The sequence below is a fragment of the Dryobates pubescens genome, chromosome 42 (genome assembly GCF_014839835.1).
Source record: "Dryobates pubescens isolate bDryPub1 chromosome 42, bDryPub1.pri, whole genome shotgun sequence".
NCBI lineage: Eukaryota > Metazoa > Chordata > Aves > Piciformes > Picidae > Dryobates > Dryobates pubescens.
Window position 1 is genome coordinate 1,526,800 of NC_071653.1, and position 26,885 is coordinate 1,553,684.

At 50.3% G+C, this 26,885-nt stretch overlaps 1 pseudogene; it reads left to right on the forward strand.

Annotated features, from left to right (window-relative positions):
• Positions 1-26,885, forward strand: part of LOC128899279 (zinc finger protein 271-like) — an 83,375-nt pseudogene that overhangs the window by 53,635 nt on the left and 2,855 nt on the right.

The following is a 26,885-nucleotide window of genomic DNA, read 5'->3' on the forward strand; positions in this document are numbered from 1 at the left end:
TCAGAGTTCTTCCAAAGACCTCCATGAGCTTCTCCCTACACCCTCCAAAGATCCCAAAAGTCAGTCCTAGGACCATCCAAATCCCAAACACCTAAGATCACCTGAAAGCCCCTACCTTGGAGATGCTCCTACCTTGGAGATGCCCCTCAAGACTCCTTTGAGACCCTCATTTTCCCCTCCCTGAACTGGGCACACATCTCCACCCCATCCCTTGGGAGCAAATGCCCCCAAAATTTGGGCATTGAGGTAGGTATGTCTGAAATAAAAGCAAACAGAGGATTTGGGTAACTTTGGGGTTTTATTGACAAAATTGGTCAATGTAGAGAGGGGTTCTTACCCCAGGGATCCCTTCTGGGTGAAGCTCTTACTGCAATCAACAAAAGTGAAAGGCTTCTCACCAGTGTGGGTGCGGCGGTGGCGAATGAGATTGGTCCTCTGGCTGAAGGCCTTCCCACAGTCAGCACAGATGAACGGCTTCTCATTGTGTGGGTACGGCGGTAGGAAAGGAGATGGTGCCCCTGGCTGAAGCGCTTCCCACAGTCGGCACAGGTGAAAGGTTTCTCACCTGGGTGGGTGCGGTGGTGAACAATGAGATTGCCTCTGTGGCTGAAGCTCTTGCCACAGTGAGAACAGGTGAAAGGTTTCTCACCGGTGTGGGTGCGGCGGTGGTGAATGAGAGTGCCCCTATGTCTGAAGGCCTGGCCGCACTCAGCACAGCTGAATGACACGCCAGTGTGCACACGACGGTGCACGTTGAGACTTCCCCTCTCGGTGAAGCTCTTGCCGCAGTCGGCACAGCTGTAGGGCTTCTCACCACTGTGGATGAGTTGGTGCCGGATAGATCTCGTGCTGGTGGTGAAGCTGGGCTGGTTCTTAATCTCTGGGGCTGCCACTGAGCTCAGATTCTGGTTCTTGAGCTTGGGAAGTAGTTGTGACCTTAGTTGGTGGCACTGAACTTGGGAGCTGGCTCTGAACTTGGGAAGAGTTTCTGACCTTAGTTGCTGGTTCTCAAGCTCAGGGCCTGGTGCTGAACTTGGGGGCTGCTTCTTCAGCTCAGGGGTCAGGCTCTGGGCTTGGGAATTGGTTCTTGAGCTTGGGGGCTCGCTCTGAGCTGCAAGAGCTGAGCTGAAGTGGAGCAGTGCCCTGCAGGGGCAAAAGCTTTTCCCTCCCAGTCAGCCCTTGGAATCATCTCCCCAGGGCAGTGGTGGATTCCCCTGCAGGGCAGAGCTGGAAGGCTCAGCTTGGCAGGGGGCTGGGCCAGCTCCTTTCAAGCCCAGTGTCAGCTGGCAAGGTTGGAGCAGCTGAGCCTTGGGGTCCCTTGCAGCCTGGCATTGTGTGCCAGCAGAGCTGTGCTGCTGGTTTGGAGGGCACTTGGAAAGCTTCTGGAGCATTGGTGCAGAGTGTGCAACACATCCCTGAGCCTAGAAACTCCCTCAGCTCTCTACAGAATGAACTCTGCATAGCTGGAAGAGCTTTCCAGGAATGTGGCAGAGGTGTGGAGGAGTTGGGAAGGGATTTTGGTTCTCCTCCTCCTGGTCCTCTTCCATGTCCTCCTCTGCCTCATCTTTTTCCTGCTCTCCCTGGAGGCTGCCCTTAGACTCCTAGACTCCTGGAGTGGTTTGGGTTGTCAGGGAGCTGCAAAGGTGATGCAGTCCAAGCCCCTCTGCAGTCAGCAGGGACATCCTGCACTAGCTCAGGTTGCCCAGAGCCCTGCCCAGCCTGAGCTTGAACCTCTGCAGGGCTGGGGCCTCAAGCCCCTCCCTGGGCAACCTGTTGCACTGTTCCAGCAGCCTCCTGGTGCAGAACTTGTTCCTCACCTCCACTCTCAATCTGCTCTGCTCTGGTTTGAAGCCATTGCCTCTGGTGCTGTCCCTGCAGGCTTTGCAAAGAGTCCCTCTGCAGCCTTCTTGTAGCCCCCTTCAGGTACCAGAAGGTCACTCTTAGGTCTCCCCAGAGCCTTCTCTTCTCCTCTGCAGGCTGAACCCCCCCAGCTCCCTCAGCCTGTCCTGGTAGCAGAGCTGCTCCAAGCCCCTGATCATTTTTGTGTCCCTCCTCTGGGCCCTCTCCATCAGGTCCCTGTCCTTCCTGTGTTGAGGGCTCCAGAGCTGGCTGCAGTGCTGCAGGTGAAGTCTGAGCAGAGCCAAGTGCCAGGATGGCCTCTGTCCATCTCTGGCCCTGATGCTGTTGGTGCAGCCCAGGCTGCCCTTGGCCTTGTGGGCTGCAGGCTCCCCCTGTCTGTTCCTGTGCAGCTTCTTGTCCAGCAGCACCCCCCAGTCCTTTTGTGCAGGGCTGCTTCCTATCCCCTCCTCCCCCAGCCTGTGCTGCTTGTGAGGATTGTGCCAGGCCAGGGGCAGGACCCTGCCCTTGCTCTTGTTGAAGCTCAGGAGGTTGCCCTGGGCCCCCTCTGCAGCTTGTCCCCTTGAGCTCCTCCAGCTTGTTCTGCAGGGGATTGCCTTAGGTTTCAGGAGGCAGAGATGCTCTCTTTGAATGAACTAAGAGAGATGACACTTTTTGGTGTACCGCTGGACTGTGCTGTCCCTTCTGGAGGTCTCTACTCTCTGGTGTAAGACCTCCCAGTGCCTTCCACCCACCACAGGGATTCTTCTCCATGCTCTCATCCAGGGGCTGCTGTTGGGGCCTACTGGCTGTGTAGATCAGCCCTGGGGCCTTGCAGGGGCCTTGGGGACTCTCAGAGGGCAGCAAGTGAGTGCAGGAGGAGCAATGGGTGGAGAGATGGAGGGTGAAGGCAGCAGGGGGTGGGAGGGCTTAGTTCAGCAGCTGTGTGGCTCTGCCTGGCTCCTACCTCCAATGGTGCTGGCAGCAGCTGACCCCAGAAGCTGACAGCCCCAAACTCTGCCTGGCTCAGGACAGTCCCCTGAGCCCTCCTGACATCCAGCACAGCCCAAGCAGGCACTCAGGGCTCCTAGCCACACAGCCCAGCCATCCCCCAAGCAGGAGACACCTGAGGTCTCACTCCCTCTCTGTCCCCCTTGCTCTCATCAGTTGCTGCCTGAGGTGTCTGCAGGGTCCCTCCCCAGCCCTCATCTGTAACCCCCACCCTTGGTTTGGTTCTGTTCTTTCAGCCCTCCAGCTGATCCCAGCCTTTAGTCTCAGGCCCCTTCCATCCTTGTGCTGCTGCTTCCAGCCCAGTTGCTTAGAGGCTTCCTCAGCCACAGCATTTCCCACTTCACCCTTCCAGCTGCAGTGGCTGTGGAGGTGGGGGACATAGGGCCATGGGACAGCCAAGGCAGCAGGGACATGGATGGGCTGGGACTGAGGGAAGGGCCTGGGAATGGCCAGGCAGGAATTAGGCCTTGTCCCCCCAAAAAGGGGAGAGGATGCAGGGCCCAGGTGGCAAATGTGTGTGCAGGGAATGGTAGAATCTGGCAGCATTTGAGGAGGTGAAAGGAGTGAATTGTGCTGCAGCTCTGCATGTGTCAGCTGGGAGATGAACAGCAGCCCGTGGGTACTGTGCCCTCCCATCCAACCTCATTTTCTCTTGGGGCTGTGGAGTGGCAGCTCCAGGAGAACTGCAAAGAGCAAGCTGAGAGAAATGGTCAGGGAGAGAAGGAAGCCAAACTCTTTGCAGTGAGTGTCTTTGGGCTGCAGGTGTGTGAAGGGTGCTGGAGGTGTGAGGTTTGGGCAGGAGGCAGAGACTCCTCCAGCATCCCAGTGAGGGCTGAAGAGGTTTGGCAAGAAGCTGCCCAAGTCCCTTCCCCCTTTGCTGCATCTGCAGAGATCATGAAGCTCCCTTTGTGTGTGTCCTGAGGGCTGGTCTGATCTTCTCTTGGGGAGTGGGCAGCAGATTGGTGTGTACAGGGCAGAGGTGAGCACAGAGTGGCTATGGTGGGGGCAGAGCCAGGGAGGAGAGGTGGGACCAGAGCAAGATGTGCTGTCAAATGCAGCTGCAGGCAGCAGAGCCCTGGGCAGGCACTAAGGGCTGGGAGAGGCTGTATGGAGGCAGCTGTGTTGTGGTGCTGGCTTGTAGCTGTGTTCTGGGGGCTGTGTGCTGGGCAAAGAGCTGTGTCTGCATTTGTTGAGGCCTCCCATCTTGATCAGCCCTGGCTGTGTGCTGTGGCTGTACTGCTGGGCTTGGGAGCTGCCCCCAGCAAGGCTGAGCTGTGCTGCCAGGTTGTGGGCAGTGCTGAGCCACCCTTTGCAGGTCAGTGCTCTCCTCTGAGCCCTTTGCTTCTCTGTGGCAGGAGTTGTGTCCCTCTCTCTCCATCATCCCTGCCCCTGTGTGCTGTGGAAGAGCAGAGTTTGCAGATCTGTCCCTTGGAGCAGCACAGTAGGTAAGAAACCCAGAGTGAGGCAACAGCAGGACCCCAGCCCCTAGAATCCCAGACTCCCAGGGCACCTCTCAGCCACCTCCACCTCCTCCTACCCACCACATTTCACCTCTCCAGGGGCTCTGAGGCACATCAGGTGTTGGAGTCTGGAAACTCCCTAGGTTTGTCAGCTTTGTGTCAGGAGGTGGTGTTTGGGGTTGGGATTTGGAGGGTGGTGGGAGAAGTTTGAAGGTGGTTTGGTCTTCGCTGATCAGTGCTGCTGCCTCCATTGCCTGAGCCAGGAGAGATCAAAGGACAGGGCCTGGGCCAGGAGCCACCCTGTCAATGCCCCCAGGCTTGAGGAGAGTGGGACAAGACCACTTGTAAGCCCCAGGGTACCTCAGGGCACTGATCACAGGAACCTGGTGTCTCAGCACAGGTATTAGAGGTATGAGCCCACACTGTGACAAAAACTGAAGGTTTGAGTTCCCCTCTGCATTCTCTTCTCCATCTGGGTGTTGGGAGTCAGGGACTGTCATGTCCCAGGCAGGATCTGAGGTTTTCTGATCCTGGGCTCAGGTGCTTCTATATTCCAAATCTCACTGCTGTGACCCCTTCCTGCCACAGTATGGCCTCACAGAAGGACCCAGACAAAAGCTGGGAGGACAAGCAGCACCCAGAGATCAAGTTGGAGTAGCCAAAGTTCAGTTTGAAGGGAGAGGAGAAGGAGGAGAAAGAGGACAAGATGAAGGATGGTGATGCTGAGGAGAATGATGACTATGATGATGATGAGTATGAAGAGGAGGATAACCATGAAGATGAAGGTGATCGGGATGAGGAGGAAAAGGAATTTGCAGAGGAGGATGAAGCCAGAGCAGGTCCCTCAGTGCCACCCATGCAGCTGAATCAGTGCCCTGAGTGTGGGCAGAGCTTCCCACCTGGCTCAGAGCAGGTGAAGCACCACTGCCCCCAGCCTGGCCCCCGGCCCTTTGTCTGTGGTGACTGTGGCAAGAGGTTCAGCAAGAGCTCAGAGCATATCCAGCATTGCTGCACCCACACTGGTGGGAGGCCATACAGCTGCATTGAGTGTGGCAAGACCTTCACTCACAAGTCTTCCTTCACCAAGCACCACATAGTACACAGCACTGAGAAGGCCTTCACCTGCGGGGACTGTGGCAAGAAATTCAAACATAGCTCCAACCTCACTGTCCATCACCGCATCCACACCGGAGAGCATCTGTTCCCCTGTGCTGAGTGCGGCAAGAGCTTCGCCACCAGCACCTCATACATCAAACACCAACTCATCCACAGCGGTGAGAAGCCCTACAGCTGTGCCGACTGCGGCAAGAGTTTCACCCACACGGGAGCCCTCATGGAGCACCGTCGTGTGCACACTGGCGAGAAGTCTTTCAGCTGTGGTGAGTGCGGCAAGGCCTTCAGACGTAGTGGCACTCTCATTCACCACCACCGCACCCACTCCGGTGAGAAACCTTTCACCTGTTCTCACTGTGGCAAGAGCTTCAGCCACAGAGGCAATCTCATTGTTCACCACCGCACCCACTCCGGTGAGAAACCTTTCACCTGTGCTGACTGTGGGAAGTGCTTCAGCCAGGGGCACCATCTCCTTGCTCACCGCCGTACCCACACCAGTGAGAAGCCGTTCATCTGTGCTGACTGTGGGAAGGCCTACAGCCAGAGGACCAATCTCATTTGCCACTGCTGCACCCACACCGGTGAGAAGCCCTTCACTTGTGTTGCTTGCGATAAGAGCTTCACCCAGAAGGGATACCTCAACAAACACCACTGCACCCACACCAGAGAGCAGCCTGCACTGCAGGTGGGGCATAAATCCACCTAGAATCTGTTGGGTAATCGTGACCCCTCTGAGAGAGCCTTTCTAGCACCAAAATCATCCCTTTTTCCTTTGCAGTTCTCAGGGACTGGGGACACCACCAGCAGCAAACACCTCCTGCCCTTCTGAACACCAATTATTGCTAATGAGAACAATTACAGTGCTGAGTCGGCACAGCTGGAGCTCCCTTTGGAGCTGGGCAGGGCTTTGCCAGCATCTGTCTGGTTCTTCCCCAGTGCTTTGTCTCTCCCTGGGGTAAGAACCTCCCTGTACATTGATCAATTGTGTTAATAAAACCCAAAAGTTACCTGAATCCTCTCTGTTTGCTTTTATTTCAGACATACCTACCTCAATGCCCAAATTTTGGGGGCATTTGCTCCCAAGGGATGGGGTGGAGATGTGTGCCCAGTTCAGGGAGGGGAAAATGAGGTTCTCAAAGGAGTCTTGAGGGGCATCTCCAAGGTAGGAGCATCTCCAAGGTAGGGGCTTTCAGGTGATCTTAGGTGTTTGGGATTTGGATGGTCCTAGGACTGACTTTTGGGATCTTTGGAGGGTGTAGGGAGAAGCTCATGGAGGTCTTTGGAAGAACTCTGAAAGCTTCTGTTGGCTTTCCACTCTGGGGCTGGAACAGGTTGAAGAGCTGAGAAGAGGTTAAGCTGCCTGTTCCCCCAAAAAACAGAAGGGAGGGAAAAAAGACACACAGGAACTAAAAAACCCTCTGGGTTGAGATAAGGACTTGAGATAAGCTCAAAAGAGTTGGAGAGGAGATCCCATAATGCACACTGACCTGAGGCTGTTTGCAGAAAGAAGCACAGCAGTGAGCAGCAGCAGCCAGGAGTTAAACCCCTGCAGCCCTCCCCCTCAGCAAAGAACCAGCACCTGAGAGCCAGAACCCAACAGCAGCAACCACAACAGGAAGCCTCTGATGTTGCCATCTGAACTTCAGGCCCTGTAGTACTTTGCTCCAGCCAGCACTGTCCCTGGGAAGGTGGCATGAGGCGGGGTGGTGTGGAGTAATGGCAGCAAATTTTCAGCTTAACCTTTGATATTCCCAAGCCCTCATTCTGTGCCATCTGCACCATGCCCAGCAGCAATCAGCAGCATACCTCAGGCACTGTCCATTCTCACTCCACAGGAGGTCACTTTGCAGTACCCAGAGGGCTGCTCACTGCAGGCCTGGCACAGGAGTTAACTATTTTGTCTTAGTTGGCCAGAATCCCAGAAGCAGATCCAGCCAAAAGGGACAGCGAAGGAAGGAAGACTGAGAGAGAGTTCCCAGCTCCCCTGGGTCCAATCTCATTGGCCTATACTTGGCCAATGAAATTCGTTTAGAATACCAAAATATTTTACAAACATTTAGCCAGTGTGCCCCTTTCTTAAAGGCACAGCCTCAAACGGCCACAGTCCACCCCTTCTAAACAATTTCATTGGTCGTTCGCACTGTCCATCCAATCGGAAACAATATTTACAGTTTGTGAGTAAAGTTCATAGTCCGTTCCAGCTACACTCAGATGTAGACAATTCAGAAGTCCAAAAAAGTCAGGAAATAAGAAAATGGAAACCAGCTTGTCTCTCTGCAGACGAAGTGAAGAAAAGGCAAACAGGAATGCAGGGACTCTCAGTTGACTCAGGGCTCTCAGGGTTCGTGCACTGTAGATTCCTCAGGGATTCTTCCTTTGGGCGTGTTGTAGCTGTACAACAGTCTGAAATTAAACTCTTTCAGCTAAAGTTAAATTTCTTTGTGGAATACACTGAATTTGACCATTCTCCTGCATTACCCAATAAGTGTGACCTGGACCTTCTGCTGAAACCACCCCTCGGACAGGTTTAGCCTCTCCTGAGGGCGAAAATACCCAAACAGTTTTACCTAACAGGTTCTTTTCTCTAACAACAGGACCTCTATCACCTTCTATTTTCTGTAGCAGATCTGAATGTGCCGGTCCAGCTCTGTTCACTGAACCTCTACTATTCACCAGCCAGGTTGCTTGTGCTAAATGCTTTTCCAATAGGTTTTGCTATTTTTCTAACTGACGCAGCCCCTTCCTAGTCACTCGAGAACTCTGGGGCAGATTTAGAGGAACGCCTACGCTTCCTAGATTTTTGTTTAATCATAAAACATGGTCAAGAAACCTTTTTCTCTCTATGTAGAGCCCACAGCAGACACACAATAATTATCAGCAACAGCAGGATTACACCCGTCAAATAAATCACCTTAGGATCCCAGCCAGCACTTAAAGTTACTCTTTGACCTCCCGAAGCCTTAAACTCCCTTATCTCGATTGGCAAAGTGGAAGACGTTCTATTGCCATAATTAGTGAGCCGAAAAAAACCCAAACAGCGTTCATACAACAGCTGGATCCTGTGCATAAACCACAAATAGATTTTACGCATTAAGTATTTACCTATCTGGTCTAACATCAACCCGATGCAGTACCGGTAGACCAACATGCCACAGACCGAGAAGAATAAACGTTCTAAAACCCAGAGAGCCTTCATTTCGTTTCTCTGGCTGAGCCAAGCAATAAATCAACTTAATTACTTAATTGCCAGGCCCCACGTTGGTGAGCCAAAAAAAAGAGTGTAGTGGTTTGAAAGGAAAGGCTCTGCTTTCCCTCCCCCAATGAGAAAGAGACCACGGCTAAACCCAGTTGGAGAAATGAGAGTATATTTTACAAGGAAACAGATTATATGTAACACAACAAACACAGGTATTTTACAATATATACAGGAATATACAGCAAATGAACTCAACCAGAAACCAGACCCCCCACAGAGGGGGCTTCCCCCTGTGCCCCCTTCACCCCCCTACCTCCTTTCTCCCCCAATAGAGGTAGAAAAGAGATGTGGACGGTTAAAAGGGCAGGAAAGGAAGAAAGGCCTGGCACAGGGAGTTAGTATCTTATCTTAGTTGGCCAGAATCCCAGAAACAGATCCAGCCGAGAGGGACAGTGAAGGAAGGAAGACTAAGAGAAAGTCCCAGCCGCGCTGGGTCTAACAATCTCACCTCCCACAATTCCTACCAATGAAATTTGTTTAGAATACCAAAATATTTTATAAACATTTAGCCAGTGTGCCCCTTTCTTAAAGGCACAGCCTCAAACTGCCACAAGAGGTGTTCAGGAGGAGACTTGAAAGGATGCTTGGTTGCATGCTTTAGTTGATTAGCTGGTGTTGGATGATAGGTTGGACTTGATGATTTTGAAGGTCTCTTTCAACCTGGTTTATTCTATTCTATTCTATTCTATTCTATTCTATTCTATTCTATTCTATTCTATTCTATTCTATTCTAGTCATTTTCACAAGCCCTCACACACACACCCCACACCCCACACCCCACCCCACCCCACCCCCCCGCTTTCCAGATGGGCAATGTAGTTTGTACTGCAGCAGGACCCAATGTGTACTGGGCTGGAGCAAGATGATCCAGTGTGTGCTGGGATGAGGATGGATGTCTGGATGTCTGTTCTGGGAGGGGAGCAGGGGCTTCAGTTTATCCTAGGTCTTACCCAGTCTTTACTGGGAGGGGGAGACATTAAAGAGATTCAGTTTGTACAGGGAGGGCAACCACAGAATCACAGAATGTTAGGGGCTGGAAGGGACCTCAAAGATTACATCCAGGTAGGCCTTGAATATGTCCAGAGAAAGAGACTCCACAACCTCCCTGGGCAGCCTGTTCCAGATGGGGCCCAATCTACACTGGGATGGAGTCATGGATGTGATTTGTACTGGGATGGGCCTCAGACTGTACTGGGAGATATTCAAATGATCCTGTTACTGATGGGACAAGACCACATCTCTGCAGGGGTGGGGGAAGTTCAGGAGATCCTGTTTGTTTGGGGAACAGCACCAGCAGCAGCCAGAACTTGAGCAGCCAGGCTGGGCAAGCACTGAGTGACATCAGAACTGGTCTGCAGCAGAAGATAAAGAGTTTATTGCTTCTGAAAGCATCCAGGGATCAGTTTGCTCAGGGCAGCCTTCAGCTCCTGGTTCCTCAGGCTGTAGATGAGAGGGTTCACTGCTGGAGGCACCACTGAGTACAGAACTGACACCACCAGGTCTAGGGATGTGGAGGAGATGGAGGAAGACTTCAGGTAGGCAAAGAAGGCAGTGGTGATAAACAGGGAGACCACAGCCAGGTGAGGGAGGCAGGTGGCAAAGGCTTTGTGGCGTCCCTGCTGAGAGGGGATCCTCAGCACTGCCCTGAAGATCTGAACATAGGACACCACAATCAACACAAAACAGATAAAGAATAAACAGGCACTGGCCACAATAAGCCAAAGTTCCCTCAGGTAGGATGTGGAGCAGGAGAGCTTGAGGATCTGGGGGATTTCACAGAAGAACTGGTCCAGGGCATTGCCCTGGCAGAGGGGCAGGGAAAATGTATTGGCTGTGTGCAGTAGAGCATTGAGAGCCCCACAGGCCCAGGCAGCTGCTGCCAGGTGGAGACAAACTCTGCTGCCCAGGAGGGTCTCATAGTGCAGGGGTCTGCAGATGGCAACATAGCGATCATAGGACATGGTGGTGAGGAGAGAAAACTCTGCAGCAATGAAAAAGGGAAGGAGAAAGACCTGAGCAGCACATCCTGCATAGGAGATGTCCCTGGTGTCCCTCAGGGAATTGTCCATGGATTTGGGCACAGTGGTGGAGATAGATCCCAGGTCAAGGAGGGCGAGATTGAGGAGGAAGAAGTACATGGGGGTGTGGAGGTGGTGGTCCCAGGCTATGGTGGTGATGATGAGGCCATTGCCCAGCAGGGCAGCCAGGTAGATGGCCAGGAAGAGGCAGAAGTGCAGGAGCTGCAGCTGCCTTGTGCCTGGGAATGGCAGGAGGAGGAAGTGGGTGATGAAGCTGCTGTTGGCCATCTGCTGCCTCTGGCCATGGAGACCTGTCCAAGGAGGGAAAGGCAGTGACAAGTTAGGGCACATTTCTCTCAGCCTCATTGTGACCTCCCTCCCTGAGCTGGATGAGGAATGGATCAGCTGAGTCCCATCACTACCAACCCACGGCAGAGTTCATCACAGCTTCAAATGCAGCAGGGACCCAGAATTGCCATGAAGATTCCTCTGGTGTCAGAACAGAAAGTGACCAACAGCCCAATCCCAGAGAACAAGAGTCCCATTGTGGTGGGTTGAAATTTCCCCCAGCCTTATCTTTGCCAGAGCAGCTCAGTTAGAAGCAAATGAAGCTGTAGAATAGAATAGAATAAACCAGGTTGGAAGAGACCTTCAAGATCATCATGTCCAACCTATCATCCAACACTACCCAATCAACTCAACCATGGAACCAAGCATCCTGTCAAGCCTCGCCCTGAACACCCCCAGCGACGGTGACCCCACCACCTCCTCAGGCAGCCCATTCCAGTGGGCAATCACTCTCTCTGTGTAAAACTTCCTCCTAACCTCCAGCCTAAACCTCCCCTGGCGCAGCCTGAGACTGTGCCCTCTTGTTCTGGTACTGGTTGCCTGGGAGAAGAGACCAACCTCCACCTCACTACAACCCCCCTTCAGGTAGTTGTAGAGAGCAATAAGGTCACCCCTGAGTCTCCTCTTCTCCAGGCTAAGCAACCCCAGCTCCCTCAATCTCTCCTCATAGGGCTTGTGCTCCAAGCCCCTCACCAACCTTGTTGCCCTTTTCTGGACACGCTCCAGCAAGTCAACATCTTTCCTAAACTGAGGGGCCCAGAACTGGACACAGTACTCAAGGTGTGGCCTAACCAGTGCAGTCAGTGTACAGGGGCAGAATGACCTCCCTGCTCCTGCTGGCCACACTGTTCCTAATGCAGGCCAGGATGCCATTGGCCCTCCTGGTTGCCTGGGCACACTGCAGGCCCATGTTCAGTCTACCATCAACCAACACCCCCAGGTCCCTTTCCACCTGACTGCTCTCCAGCCACTCTGACCCCAGCTTGTAGCTTTGCATGGGGTTGTTGTGGCCAATGTGCAGAACCCGGCACTTGGATGTGTTAAATCTCATGCCGTTGGACTCTGCCCATCTGTCCAGCCTGGCCAGGTCCCTCTGCAGAGCCTCTCTACCCTCCAGCAGATCAACTCCTGCCCCCAGCTTGGTGTCGTCAGCAAATTTACTGATGATGGACTCAATGCCCTCGTCCGGATCATCAATAAAGATGTTAAAGAGCATGGGGCCCAGTACCGATCCCTGGGGCACACCACTAGTGACTGGCTGCCAGCTGGCTGTGGCACCATTCACCACCACTCTCTGGGCTTGGCCCTCCAGCCAGTTCCTACCCCATCGCAGTGTGCTCCCATCCAAGCCATGGGCTGACAGCTTGGCCAGGAGTTTGCTGTGGGGGACGGTGTCAAAGGCCTTACTGAGGTCCAGGTAGACTACATCCACAGCCTGCCCCACATCCACCTGATCATAGAAGGAGATCTTGTATTGACAAGCAAGAGCTACACTCTACAATGGAATGCAATGAACAGGTACAGAACATCCAGGAGTGACAATATTAGACAGGTATTTACAATTAGCAAACAACACAAGACCCCACCTTGTCAGAGACCAGGGAAGCTGTTGCACTGCCCCTACCCCCAATTCCCCTGTTCCAAGAGAGTAAGGAGGAGTGGAGAGACGAAAAAAGCAGTGGGTTAGACTTAGCCAAGGCCAGCCAAAGCAGGGGATCTCTCCTGAGCAGGTGATCCCTCCTGAGCAGGTGATCCTCGATCCCTACCCCTTACCCCGCTGTTCCAAGACATAAAGGAGGAGTGGAGAGAGTGAAGCCAAACAGCTGAGATCAGAAGAGAAGAGAGAGAATTGTTATGGTACAGCTCCTCTGATTCCAGATACTTATGCAATGAATTTGTTTAGAATATTCTTTTCTTTTCCTTTTCACACCCAAGAGTGATCTATTTATTTTGTTTCTACTTTTCCGCATAGACTAAAACCACCACACCCATGGACCAGGCAGAGATAGTGAAGGGAAGAGAGAAAGGCAGAGGGGCTGGGGGTGAAGCCTTCTCCTCCCCCAGCTCTGCTCACTGCTGCTCACAGGATGGAACTGAACGGCTTTGGTCCTCCTTCTGTGTGCACACGCCAGGAGCCTTCAGCTGAGCGTCAGCTGCTGAGATGGAGATGTCTCCAGGAGCTACAGCTGCAGTGTCCTGCACCCACAGCCTCACTGTGTCAGGGACTGCAGTGACTTCTCCTCCAGTGAGCTCTCAGTCACCGTCCCAGTCCTGGATAGCTTGAAGCTCTCTCTGCCTTCCTCATCTCCCTGAGATCCTCTGGCAGTGCCCTCAGCCCTGCTGTGCTGTGCAGAGGAGATGCTCCTGGCCAGAGCTGTCTCCTGCAGCACTGCCTGCTTGCCAGCAGTACCTTCCAGCCCAGGAGCCTGGCCTGGCTCAGCTGCTCAGGACCAGCACAGGTATTTTAAAGGAGCCCTCTGGTGGCTTTGGTGCCAAGTCCATGAACCTCAGAGACTGAGAAGCTGATGAAACCTCTCCAGAAGTCAAAGCTAGTTTCAAACAATTTTCTTCTACTCTTAATGGGTCCCAGAGAAGCATAATGGGAAAGTGTCCCCAGCGTCTCCTTAGTGCACGACATAGTGGATGCAAGGGAAGCATCACTGGAGGCACTGAAGCATCTCCAGGCTGTGGTGAGAGCAGAGAACTGAGGCAGTGCTGACAGGTCAGGACAAGCAGCTCAAGGTGGCTCTGCTGCTGAGCAAACCTGGAGGGGTTTCAGTGATCCAAAGGGCCAAGCCCTGACCACCCGCCCCTGGCAAGGCAGATCCTGTCCCTCACCTGTGGCTCAGGGCTCTGCTGGGGGCAGTGGGGAGTGAGGATGTGCAGTGACCAGGGTAGGACCTTGACAGGTTTTGCTGTGGTTTGCTGCTGAAAAGTAATGAACTGTACCTCTAAAAGTACTTTTTGTCAGATGCTTTGTGCAATAAAAACCTCTCCAATTAGCTGCAGAAACCTTGGCAATAAGTAGAGGTTCAGCAGTATTTAATGAGCCCCATGGAGTATTTGGGGCTGATTACATCATCCTTAGGTACTGCCAGGAGATTCTGCCAAGGTACTGCAAGGAAAACTCTCAAGAAGTCCAAGTCAGAAGCAAACTCCAAAGTAACTTGAAGCACTGATTGGCCTCACTGAGGCTTGTTACTGACAAAGGCTCCCCAGGGACTCACTAGAGTAGCTTGTTAGAGGCCAGGATTGCAGGGAGACAAAGGTAAAGTACCGGACATAAAAACTTGCCTTTGGTCTAGGAAGCAGAAAGGCCAAGCCCTGACCACTGCCCTTGGACTAGAAGAACCTCAAAGCCTCAAAGCCAAGTTTCTCCTCACAGGCCTTGGTGGCAGAGGCAACTGCCAGAGCCAAAGGCACAAAGATCTTGGTCCTGTTGCGCCTCTTGGCCTTGCCAGAGCCCTTGGCCATCCCTACAGCAGCCTCTCCTATACTGTCCGATGCCTGCAGCTCTTTCCCTGCAGGCTGCTGATACCAATCTTGCTTCCCCATTCAGCTCTCCCCCTGCCATTTCCATCCCTTCCCTGAGCCATCTCAGCTCTCCCTTGCCATTTCCTGACACCTCTGGATGGCCTCATGAATAGCAGCTCTGCCTTTTGAGGGACATTTCTTTGGCCTCATCTCCACTCTGAAACTTCCCAGCTGTCGGTGACAGAGAATGAAGTCAATACAAATGACCAATATGATCCAGAATTGTTCATTTATTAAGGGAACCTCTACAGCTTATATAGACTGGGAGAGCATCATTGGCATAGCTTCATTGGTCCCCACGAGTGACCACACATTGTACTGTTATAGATTATTGGTCAAACTACTAATACCACACGAGGCTGTTGATGCAGGTGTGCCTCCTGTTATTCCCAGATAACTCTCTACACTGCTAGCCTCTTCTGCACTTACGCTGAGCATGGCCTACCACCATGTCAGGCTCTAAGCTCATACTGCCAGATTGCTCACACTGCTTACTGCCACCATTGCCACAAATCCCCCTTTTTGTTTTTGTGAGCAGTCTGGTCATGGGAGTTGTTCCCATCCCATACAAGATACTCTTTGGAAACACAGAAACAAGCGAAGTAAAGCTAAACTGTATAGCAAAAGCAAAAGTTCTGTAGTGCAGCATGTCTAACAGACTGATGTAACCCATACAAGGCAGAGTGCTTAACCTGAGCTAGTTACAACGTTCTGACAGAGCTGGCATAATCCATGGTCAAAGATAACAAACATTGTAAAGAAGAACTTAGATCTTAATAGTTCCGATCTTTACATTTCACTCCTCGTATTGACAGAGAAGACTTGATTATGCCTGAACACATTGCACACAGAGATTAAGGCACAGATCCAATCCTCAGCGCTGTCTTTTACAAACTGCTTTAGGGGTATGTTGCATCTTTATTCTCTCTAGGATGGTCAAAAATCATGAATTGTTTAATGGCAGCAAGATTTCTTTGATCTGTAAAAGTAGATCTGGCCAGGCTCTAGCTTCACAGACAGAAGACTTGCAGGCAAACAGCAAGAGCAAAGAAGCTTCATTGCTTTGCCCAATATAAGATTACACATCATAATGTGGTTTTGCTCATCCTAGTAATTCTAATCTCTTAACATTCACACAACAGTTAAGCAGTCACGACACTCGGTTATAAGTTAGATGTTTTTTTCTGATGACATCTTGGATCATCCTGACAGTCATTGAGGTCAGTGCTAGGCAGGTTTGCTGATTGTCATCTTCATGACAGTTGTGCTTAATTTTAAAAAATAATTTATTTTTGAAGTTATTTTATTTTTTAATCAATTTTAAAATTTATTTTTAAAATATTATTTTTATTTTTTATATTTTTTCAATTTTTATTTTAATTAAAATGTTTTGTATGTTTAATTTAATCTATTTTTATTTTTTATTTCCAAATTTTTTAAAAAATTTAATCAATTTTAAATTTTTAAAAATATAAGTTATTTTAAATTTTTATTTTAAAAAATTTATTCTATTTATAAATTTTTAATTATTTAAATTTTGGGGTTTATGTTAATTTTAATGGTTTTTAAATCTAATTTTATTTTTCATTATTTTTACATTTTTAATTTTAATTTTTAATTATTTTTATTTTGAAAAAAATTTTAAAAATATAATTTTAAAATTCAATTTTTATACCTTTTAAATTTAAATTTCTTTTTTCATTGTATGTATTTTTTACCTTTAATTAATACTTTTTATTGGGTTTTAAATTTTTTGTTAATTTTTTAAATTTTATTTTTAAAATAATTTTTTAATATTACTTTAAATATTATTTTTAGTTTATTTTTCAATCAGTTTTTATTATTAATGATTTTTACATTTTTAAAATTATTGAAAATTATTTTTTATTTTATTTTTAATTTTTTTGCTTCTTTATTTGCTTTTTTAACCTTTTTGTTTCTTTTTTGTATTTTTCATTTTAATAAAAAAAAAATTAAATCTAGTAGCCCCTCTCTTAATAATCCTTATTTTTTTGCTAATAGTCCTTATGTTTTTTGTTTCTTTTTAAAAAATTAATATTTTGTTGTTTTTAAAAAATATTATTTTTTGTGGTTATTGTTTTGTTATTTTGTTTTTTATATTTTTTTGTTATTTTTATTGTATTTTTTTTTCTAATTTTTGTTTGTTTTTGTTTTGTTATATTTTTTCTTTTTTGTATTTTACTCTTTTTTGTAATAGTCAATGTCTAAGAAGGAAATAGAAAGCTTTAGTTCCGTTTGATTCTCAGTCAGTTCAGTCTGTCTGTTTCAGTCTCTCTGAGCAGATGCTGTTTTTCCTTTGTGCTGTACGGAGTTGACCTTGAATTAACTGAGCTAACCAGATAAGAAACTAATTCTTGCATATGCTTTGAGCTAACAGAATTCCCTCCTTCATAATTACCTTTTCTCTCTCTAACCCTTTTTGGGAAAGAAGGGAGGTAGGGGGAGAAGAGGGTACAGTTGGGGGTACCCTCCTGGCTGGAGGAGGGAAAGATTTGCTGTATTATGTTCTTTGCTGTTTATTTCTGTATATATTGTAAATACTGCATACTGTGTATATAATCATCTTCACTTCATCCTTGTAGTGAAGGATGCTTATGGTCAGGATTGTGCCCCAAACATTTCTAGAATATACTTCTCTGAGTGTTAACCCTCCTTTGTTCCCCCTCCTTTCTGGAGGCAGCAGGGGGGGATCCTGGCACCACTGAGTCCAGGTGAACAGCCTGCCTGGGCATGCTCTCACCCCTGTGGTATGCAAGGCCCAGGCTATATGTTTGTTTCCCTGGGTATAGCATATACTTATGCTGTATTTGGTAGGTGTTGGTTCATTGGTTAGTCTTTGTGTTAGCAACAGACTGCTCATTGGGCCAGTATTCACTGGGGCAAATGGTAAATAGGGATCGTTTGGTACATGAGACCCCCCACATCGTGTTGGAGCCTGTGAGTGTGTGCGTGCCAGTGCTGTCGTGGTCCACCTTGCCCGGGACTCAAGCCAGTGCCCCAAGAGGCCTCACGCTCCTTTGCCACCATCACCCAGCTGTGTGCGGTGCCATGAACAGTACCCCATGGGATCAAGCACTGCGCGATCCATTGCTGCAGGAGGAACGCCAGCAGCCCGTGTGAACCAGCGTCGCTGACCTGCCACAGCCCCCCTCGAGTGGGAGACCTTTGTGTCCTGGGAGGAGCAGCAGCCACGCGGTGCAGCCACGCGGCCAGCACCATTTCCTGTCTCCGTCTTATGGCACATCCGTGCCACGTTTCTGGACTATAAATATTATTAAGGGGAGACCTCACGAAGTCCTCAGCTTGTAAGTCAAACCTTTCTTTATGGAGTTTCCAGTTAAGGTAGCGTTTGGATTGCTCCAGGTGGAGGGTTGCCGGTCACCGACCAACCCCCTCCCCCGCTGCTTTCTGAATTAGTTTCGATTCTAAGTTCTGTGAATTGTTTGATTCAAGTGCCCATACACAAACATTCTGTAAACATTGCTTCACTAACAATCACAGTGACCCCTCCCCAAACCGCACAGGCCTCAAGCGCCAAGCTTGCAGAGCTCCCCCGGACCTCACAGACCCACCCCCACCCCATACCCCATGGATCTCACCCGTACCCCACGTACCTCCCACCACATATCCGCAGACGCCCCCAACCAAACCCCACCGATTCCCTCTAGATCCCCGCAGAGGCTCTCATTGGCTAAGGCTGCCCGATCGTGGGTGGGACTTCCTCTCTGGACTGCAAGCTGCTTCCACTCCCCGTCACACGTGGCTGCAGCAGCCGGAGGGGCTGGGCCGGGGTCTCCATCCCAGCGCTCTCTGCTCGGCAGCAGCCTGCCGGGGCCGGCGGCTCCCTGTGTGCTGAGCTCTTCCTCCTCCTCCTCCTCCTCCTGCTCTGCTTCGCTCTTGTCCCAGGGTGCAGGTGGGGTGAGGGAGTCTGTGGGGCTGAGTTGGGGGTGGTGGGGCGGGGATGAGGGAATGCTCTGTGGGGGGCTGCAAGGGGTCGGAAGGGTCGCTTGGGTTGGGGAAGGGTTTGTGGGGCAGGGGTTGGTGGGGCTGGGGCGGGGAGAGCCTCTACGGGGATCTAGGGGGAATTGGTGGGGTTTGGTTGGGGGCTTCTGCGGATATGTGGGGGGGAGTCCGTGGGGTACGGGGCAGATCCGTGGGGCATGGGGTGGGGGTGGGTCTGTGAGGTCCGGGGGAGCTCTGCAAGCTTGGCGCTTGGGGCCTGTGCGGTTTGGGGAGGGGTCACTGTGATTGTGGGGACCTCTGTGCGGCTGTGGGGGTGGTCGGGGGGGCGCTGTGGGGTAGGGCAGAGGTGTGCAGGGTCAGTGAGCGTCGTCTGTGCTGTTCTGGGAGGGGTCTGTGCAGTTGGGGGGCCGCGGGTGGGGTTGGGGTGGGGGGTCGGTGGGGTTCCTTGTGCTGCTGCCTCCCCCTGCTAGGGGCAGCTGCAGACCCCCTCTGGTTGCTGCTGTGTTGCAGCAGGAGCCATTGGGCTGGGCTCAGCTGTGGGGTGGTTTGGCTGTGCTGGGGGTGGTGGCATCCCAGGCCTCTGTGCTCTGCAAGCTCTTGGGGCACAAAGATTCCCTGGGGGGTTGCAGAGTGAGTCTCAGTTTCTCTGCAGGCCTCCTGAGCACAGAAAGGCTCAGGGCAGGAGGAGCTTTTGCTGCTGGTTGTTTTGTGCAGCCTTGGGTGTTGGATCAGTCTCTTGGCTCAGTTTGGTCCTTTCTCTTGTGGCCAGGTTCAGCTCCCTTTGGTTTGGCAGCTGAGCACAGCTTGAGGCTTTTGCTGCAATGGTTTTTGTGCTGGCAGCATTCTGTGCTGGCAGCTGGAGTGCTGTGTGCAGCTGTGGTGCCCCCAAGAGGGACAGAAGGTTGAGCTTGGGAGCTGGGTCTTGAGCTTGGGTGTGGGTCTGAGCTTGGGGGCTGGGTGTGATGTTGGCTGATGATTCTTGAGCTTGGGAGCTGAGTCTGTGCTGTTTATTTGAATGTGAGCTTGGGGTCTGGTTGTTAAGCTTGAGAAGTGGTTCTGACCTTAGTTGCTGGCTCTGAGCCTGGGAGCTGAGTCTGCACTTTTGATTTGAGTGTGAGCTTGGGGTCTGGTTGTTAAGCTTGAGAAGTGGTTCTGACCTTAGTTGCTGGCTCTGAGCCTGGGAGCTGAGTCTGCACTTTTGATTTGAGTGTGAGCTTGGGGGCTTCTGACCTTAGTTGCTGTTTCTTGAGCTAGGGGTACTGGCGCTGGGCTTGGGAAGTGGTTCTGGGCTTGGGGTCTGGGTCTGCTCTTGGGTGCTGGTTCCTGAGCTTGGGAAGTGGTACTGACCTTAGTGGCTGGCTCTGGTCTCAGGTTTCAGGCTCTGGTCTCAGGTTTCAGGCTCTGGGCTTGGGAGCTGGTTCTTGAGCTTGGGAAGTGGTTCTGACCTAGCTGCTGGTTCTTGAGCTCGGGAAGTGGTTCCGGGCTCAGTGTCTGGGTCTGAGCTCAGGAGCTTGTTGTTGAGTTCAGGGCTGGCTCTGGGCTCAGGGGCTGACTCTTGAGCTCGGGGGCTGCTTTTTTGAGCTTGGGAAGTGGTTCTGACATTAGTTGCTGGCTCTTGAGCTCTCAGGCTGGTGCTGGGCTTGAGGGCTGGCTCTGATCTTGGGAAGCGGTTCTTGAGCTAAGGAAATTGGTTCTGAGCTTAGGGGTTGGTTCTGATGTTAGTTGCTGGTTCTTGGGCTCAGGGGTCAGGCTCTGGGCTTGGGGAGTGCCTCTGAGCTTGGGAGCTGGTTCTTGAGCTTGTGAAGTGGCTCTGACCTAGCTGCTGGGGGTTGGCTCTAGAGCTCAGGGACTGGCTCTGAGCTCAGGAAGTAGTTCTGGGCTCAGGGTCTGGGTCTGAGCTCAGGAGCTTGTTCCCTGAGCTCAGGGCTGCTTCTTGGGCTTGGGGGCTGGCTCTGGGCTCGGGGGCTGGTTCTTAATCTCTGGGGCTGCCACTGAGCTCAGATTCTGGTTCTTGAGCTTGGGAAGTGGTTGTGACCTTAGCTGGCGGTGCTGAGCTCAGGAGCTGGCTCTGAACTTGGGAAGGATTTCTGACCTAAGTTGCTGGTTCGCAAGCTCAGGGACTGGTGCTGAACTTGGGGTCTGGTTGTCAAGCTTGGGGAGTGGTTCTGAGCTTGGTTGCTGGCTCTGAGCCCAGGAGCTGAGTCTGCATGTTAGATTTGAGTGTGAGCTTGGGAGCTCGCACTGAGCTTTGGGGTTGGTTCTTGAACTTGGGAAGTGGTTCTGACCTTAGTTGCTGGTTCTTGAGCTTGGGGGTCAGGCTCTGGGCTTGGGAGTACCTCTGCAGCCTTCTTGTAGCCCCCTTCAGGTACCAGAAGGTCACTCTTAGGTCTCCCCAGAGCCTTCTCTTCTCCTCTGCAGGCTGAACACCCCCAGCTCCCTCAGCCTGTCCTGGTAGCAGAGCTGCTCCAAGCAGATCATTTTTGTGTCCCTCCTCTGGGCCCTCTCCATCAGGTCCCTGTCATTCCTGTGCTGAGGGCTCCAGGGCTTGCTGCAGTGCTGCAGGTGAAGCCTCAGCAGAGCAGAGCCAAGTGCCAGGATGGCCTCTGTCCATCTCTGGCCCTGCTGCTGTTGGTGCAGCCCAGGCTGCCCTTGGCGCAGCCCAGGCTGCCCTTGGCCTTCTGGGCTGCAGGCTCCCCCTGTCTGTTCCTGTGCAGCTTCTTGTCCAGCAGCACCCCGCAGTCCTTTTGTGCAGGGCTGCTTCCTATGCCCTCCTCCCCCAGCCTGTGCTGCTTGTGAGGATTGTGCCAGGCCAGGGGCAGGACCCTGCCCTTGCTCTTGTTGAAGCTCAGGAGGTTGCCCTGGGCCCCCTCTGCAGCTTGTCCCCTTGAGCTCCTCCAGCTTGTTCTGCAGGGGATTGCCTTAGGTTTCAGGAGGCAGAGAGGCTCTCTCTGAGCCTTGTCAAAGGAGTTGAAGACACTTTGTGGTGTACCTCTGGACTCTGCTGTCCCTTCTGGAGGTCTCTACTCTCTGGCGTAAGGCATCCCAGTGCCTTACACCCACCACAGGGATTCTCCTCCATGCTCTCATCCAGGGGCTTCTGTTGGGGCCTGATGGCTTTGTAGAGCAGCCCTGGGGCCTTGCTGGGGCCCTGGGGACTCTCAGAGGGCAGCAAGTGAGTGGAGATGGAGCACTGGATGGAGAGATGGAGGGTGAAGGCTGCAGGGTGTGGGAGGGCTTAGTTCAGCAGCTGTGAGGCTCTGCCTGGCTTCTGCCTACAATGGTGCTGGCAGCAGCTGACCCCAGAAGCTGACAGCCCCAAACTCTGCCTGGCTCAGGACAGTCCCCTGAGCCCTCCTGACATCCAGCACAGCCCAAGCAGGCACTCAGGGCTCCTAGCCACACAGCCCAGCCATCCCCCAAGCAGGAGACATCTGAGGTCTCACTGCCTCTCTGTCCCCCTTGCTCTCATCAGTTGCTGCCTGAGGTGTCTGCAGGGTCCCTCCCCAGCCCTCATCTGTAACCCCCACCCTTGGCTTGTTGCTGTTCTTTCAGCCCTCCAGCTGATCCCAGCCTTTAGTCTCAGGCCCCTTCCATCCTTGTGCTGCTGCTTCCAGCCCAGTTGCTTAGAGGCTTCCTCAGCCACAGCATTTCCCACTCCACCCTTCCAGGGGCAGTGGCAGTGGAGGAGGGGGACACAGGGCCATGGGACAGCCAAGGCAGCAGGGCCATGGATGGGCTGGGACTGAGGGAAGGGCCTGGGAGTGTTCAGGCAGGAATTAGGCCTTGTCCCCCCAAAAAGGGGACAGAATCCAGGCTCCAGGTGGCAAATGTGTGTGCAGGGAATGGCAGAATCTGGCAGCATTTGAGGAGGTGAAAGGAGTGAATTGTGCTGCAGCTCTGCATGGGTCAGCTGGGAGATGAACAGATGCCCCTGGGCACTGTGCCCTGCCATCAAACCTTTTCTCTTGAGCATGTGGAGTGGCAGCTCCAGGAGAGCTGCAAAGAGCAAGCTGAGAGAAATGATCAGGGAGAGAAGGAATCAAAACCCTCTCCACTGAGTCTCTTGGCTGCAGGTGTGTGAAGGGTGCTGGAGGTGTGAGATTTGGGCAGGAGCCAGAGACTCCTCCAGCATCCCAGTGAGGGCTGAAGAGGTTTAGCAAGAAGCTGTTAAGTCCCTTCCCCCTTTGCTGCATCTCCAGAGATCATGAAGCTCCCTTTGTGTGTGTCCTGAGGGCTGCTGTGATCTTCTTTTGGGGAGTGGGCAGCAGAGAGGTGTGTGCAGGGCAGAGCTGAGCACAGAGTGGGTGTGGTGGGGGCAGAGCCAGGGAGGAGAGCTGGGTCTGGAGTAGGATCTGCTGGCAAATGCAGCTGCAGGCAGCAGAGCTCTGGGCAGGCAGTGGGAGGAAGCTTTAGACAAGGCCTGGGAGAGGCTGTGTGGAGGCAGCTGTGTTGTGGTGCTGACCTGCAGCTGTGTGCTGGGGGTTGTGTGCTGGGCAAGGAGCTGAGTCTGCAGTTGTTGAGGCCTCGCATCTTGATCAGCCCTGGCTGTGTGCTGTGGCTGTGCTGCTGGGCTTGGGAGCTGCCCCCAGCAAGGCTGAGCTGTGCTGCCTGGTCCTGGGCAGTGCTGAGCCCTCCCTTGCAGGTCAGTGCTCTCCTCTGAGCTGAGAGGCTGAGTCCTCTCTGCATTATCCCTGCCCCTGTTTGCTGAATAGCAGTTTGCAGATCTGTCCTTTGGAGCAGCCCAACAGGTAAGAAACCCAGAGTGGGTTAACAGCAGGATCCTAGGTCCCCAGGGCAGCTCCCAACCTCCTCCACCTCCTCCTGTCCAACATATTTCACCTCTCCAGGAGCTCTGAGGCACTTCAGGTGTTGTGGGAGTTGAGGAATGCTCCAGGCTGCTGGGGGTGAGTTGTGAGCAGGAGGTGATGTTTGGGGGTTGGGATCTGGAGGGTGGTGGGAGAAGGTTGGGGGTGGTTTGGTGTTCCTTGGTCAGTGCTGCTGACTCCATTGCCTGAGCCAGGGGAGATCAAAGGACAGGGCCTGGGCCAGGAACCACCCTGCCAATGCCACCAGGCTCAAGGAGAGTGGGACAAGACCACTTGTAAGTTGTAGGGTAGCTTAGGGTACTGATCACAGGAACCTGGGGGTCTCAGCACAGGTATTAGAGGTCTGTGCCCAGACTGTGGCAGAAACTGAAGGTTTGAAGTCCCCTCTGCATTCTCTCCTCCAGCTGGGTGTTGGGAATCAGGGACTGTCATGACTCAGGCAGGATCTGAGGGTTTGAGGTCCTGGGCTCAGGTGCTTCCATCTTCCCTATTGCAGAGCTGTGACCCCTCCCTCCCACAGTATGGCCTCACAGAAGGACCCAGACAAAAGCTGGGAGGAGAAGCGGCACCCAGAGAACAAGTTGGAGCAGCCAAAGTGCAGTCCCAAGGCAGAAGTGGAGGAAAAAGAGGAGAAGATGGAGGATGATTGCCGCAAGAAGGGGTCGACAACGATCAATATGATCCACGAAATCCAACTTTATTGAGCATCAGACACTTCTTATATACAGTAGCCTAGCTGACAACCCCGCCTTCTGCAGTTAAACATCCTGCTTTCACATCCTGATGAGATAATCACAAGAATTCTGTTTTACATTCTTCTTTACTTGTTATCGCCTGTAAGGGCGTAGTGACCTTGCTTTGGTGTCCTGTTATCCTTTGCAGGCAGCTGCAAGCACAGCTACAAGGCCACGGTGGCCTGGCTGCATCAACACACTAGCTTACTGTGAGCAGTAAATAACAAGATGAAGTCCAGCCTAGATACTCTGTTCAAACCATTGTTCCATAGAACCATGTCTTTGCAAGCCATTCTGCAACAATTCCCCCATTTTTATTTTTTACAAATAAGGCCTTAAGGGTTATTCTTTGAACACTTTACATAATACAATCAGGCTTAACAATAATCAAAATTAATACAATAAAACCTAAAAACCTTAAAACTTCTTTTATCAATTGTATAACCCACTGTCTACAAGCTCAAACAAAATTTGTTACTGCCTGTCACGTTGGCCCATGTCACCCATACAAGGCACGGTGCTTAAGTTGAACTAGTTAGAATGTTCTAACAGCATTGGCATAACACATGGTCAAAGATAACAGACATTGTAAAGAAGAACTTCGGTCTTAATAGTTCCAGTCTTAACATTTCACTTTTAGACAGAGAAGACTTGATTATGCCTGAACACATTGCACATAGAGATTAAGACACAAATGCAATCCTTAGCACTATCTTTTGCAATCTGCTTTAGGGGTATGTTGCATTTTTATTTTCTCCAGGATGGTCAAAAATCATCAACTGCTTAATGGCAGCAAGATTTCTTTAATCTGTAAAGGTAGATCTGGCCAGGCTCTAGCTTCACAGACAGAAATCTTGTAGACAAACAGCAAGAGCATAAAGAGCTTCATTGCTTGCCCAATATAAAATTATACAAAATAATGTGTTTTTGCTCATCCTAGTAATTCTGATCTCTCAACATTCACACAACAGTTAAGCAGTCACAACACTCGGTTAGAAGTTAGATGCTTTCTGTTGACATCTTGGGTCATCGTGACAGTCGTTGAGGTCAGTGCTAAGCAGGTTTGCTGATTGTCATTTTCATGACAGTTGTGCTGTGTGTCTTGTGGTGAGAGGGTTACAGCACTTCTAGGGTTGATGTTTCTAGGGTTACAGCATCTCTAGGGTTACCATGAGCTAATTTTTTTTCTGCTATGGGGGGATTCTCTCTATTCCCCCCCCCCCTTTTTTTTTTTTTTTTTTTAATTTTGTTTTGGTTCAATTTTTGTCTGGCGAAATGTAAAGATGAAACTTTATCCCCTAGGATGTCTGCATTCAGGGGCACACTTAGTTAACAAGAGAGAAGACAAAGTTATCAAACAACCATAATATTCAGTCCTAATTCACATGATGCCACGGTACATTCTTCTGAATGCCGTTTGTGATCCCAGATGATCGATGTTCAGCTTCATGGGCAATGCTGTGTCCTCACGGTCTTGATTCCTCTGCTGTTGTTTATTGCGATGATCACAGGTAGCAGGAAAGAAGGCTTGAGGCGACCTACTTGTCATCTGTTTTTAAAATTTATTTCTTGTTTACCTTCCTAATTATTATTTGCATTTTGCTGCAGTTTTTAATCTGCATTTTAATTTGTTATTCTAATCACCTTTAATTTTTAACCCCTTTTTTTTCTAATCCAGTATTTAATCCTTTGTTTTGTTTGATCTTATATTCTTCAATTGTTGGTGTTTTTTTTTTGCATGTTTAGTTCATTTAATCTATTTTCTATTTTTATTTGTATTTTTGCCTTTTTATTATATTTGTAACCTGCTTTTCTATTAATTCCTTTTATTATTATTGTGCATTTTAACTTTCTTGACGTCTTCTTTTTACAGAGTTTTTGTTTTAACCTAGTAGTCTTGATAATCCTTATCTTTTATTTATTACTAGCAATTCTTACATTTTTGTTAACAGCTATTTTGTCAGCAATCCCTATGATTTTTTAGTTTATCATATTTTGTTTTAATATTTTAATTTTATTGTTGCTCTTGTTTATTACTCTGTTATTCAGTACTCTATTCTGTTATTCTGTTATTTAGTACTCTATTTTTGTATCCAGTGTTCTTATACCTTTGTTACATTTTGTATGTTCAAACTTTTTTCTTTGCACTTGTCACCCTTTTGTTTACCATTTAAAAAAAATTTTTTTTTCTTTGCACTTGTTACCTTTTTTTTTTCCACACCCTTTTTTTTTCTTTTTTTTTCCTTCTTTTTTTTTTTTGTAGTCTATGTCTAAGAAAGAAATCTAAAAACCTTACATTAGCTAAAGAATACCTTAGAAAATGAATACCTATTCACTACAAACCTTAACATTATTACAATATTACATGGAGCTCCTTTGAAATGCCAAGGCACACAACTAAGAAGGTTCGAACCGAAAAGAAATCTTATAATTTGAACTCATTACTAAGTAGGTATACCTTGCTACAATTACTATGTACTAAGTACCTGTGAATACCAAATGCTTACTATTCATTATTCTTATTACAAAACTTAGCAAAACTCTAAATAACAAATCTTCATACCTTAGCACAATCGCTATGTATTAACCACCCACAAGTACCAAATGCGTACCGTTCACCATTCTTATTACAAAAGCTTAGCAAAACTCTAAATAGCAAATCTCTGAAAGACATTACAATCAGGAATGAGAAAATTAAGCACTGTCGCTTTAAATCAGAGCAGACTTGCGGCTAAAGCCACTGGGAAGGGGGGTTGCTGGTGCGA